This window comes from Trichechus manatus, unplaced genomic scaffold (genome assembly GCF_000243295.1).
Source record: "Trichechus manatus latirostris isolate Lorelei unplaced genomic scaffold, TriManLat1.0 scaffold00182, whole genome shotgun sequence".
Classification (NCBI taxonomy): domain Eukaryota; kingdom Metazoa; phylum Chordata; class Mammalia; order Sirenia; family Trichechidae; genus Trichechus; species Trichechus manatus.
In genome coordinates, this window is record NW_004444118.1 from 1,488,065 (window position 1) to 1,489,022 (window position 958).

Sequence of the window (958 nt, forward strand, 5' to 3'; positions counted from 1 at the left end):
CAGAACTCAAATTCTAGTGAGAAGACCAGACTTAATGGTTTGATTGAGACTGGAGGGACCCTGGAAGACATGGCTCCCGGACTCTCTGTTAGCCCAAAACTATAACCATTCCCGAGGCCAACTCTTCAGACAAAGACTGAACTGGACTACGGAACGTAAAATGATACTCGTGAGGAGTGTGCTTCTTAGCTCAAGTAGATACATGAGACTAAATGAGCAGTTTCTGTCCAGAGGTGAGATGAGAAGGCAGAGAGGCTGAATGGTCATGGGAAATCAGGGATGGAAAGGAGGAGTGTGCAGTATAGGCAGAGCAATTAGGGTCACTTAACAATGTACGTATAAATTTTTGTATAAGAGACTAACTTGAAATGTAAACTTTCACTTAAAATTCAACAATAAACAAACAAAAAAAAAAGATGCCTTTGTTTTCCAAAACAGCTGAGCAAGTAGTGGCTACACTTGTCCCACACCTGGCAAACTAACTTCAGGAAGGGGAGGGGCTAATGAAGTCATGCATATTTATTGAGTGGATTGATCATAACTATGTATTAAGGCCCAAGTCATGCATACTCATTGAGGTCCTAATGAATTAGGGGACCCAGGACCTGGGACTGTCTTTGGTGCCTCCTGGATCTGTGAGACTGTCCCTGGGGACAATGGAGTTCCCAGGCCAGGAACTCTCCCAGACCTTACTTATCTCCTTTCTGGTTATAATAAATGGGTAACTATAAGTATGGGTAATAGTGTCCATGAATTTTGTGAGTTATTATAGAAAACTAATGAACCCACAGGGGTAATGAAGCAGCAGGGGCTGGCAGTACAGAGTCAATTTGTGTAGACCCAGCTCTGGGTGGCTGGGTGATAGAGAAAGGATAGAGTCCTTCTAACTTGTGACCTAGTGCCAGAGGACTAGAGAGAGAAAGGGAGGCCAGCTGGTCTGAAGTGCAGGAAGTTGTGC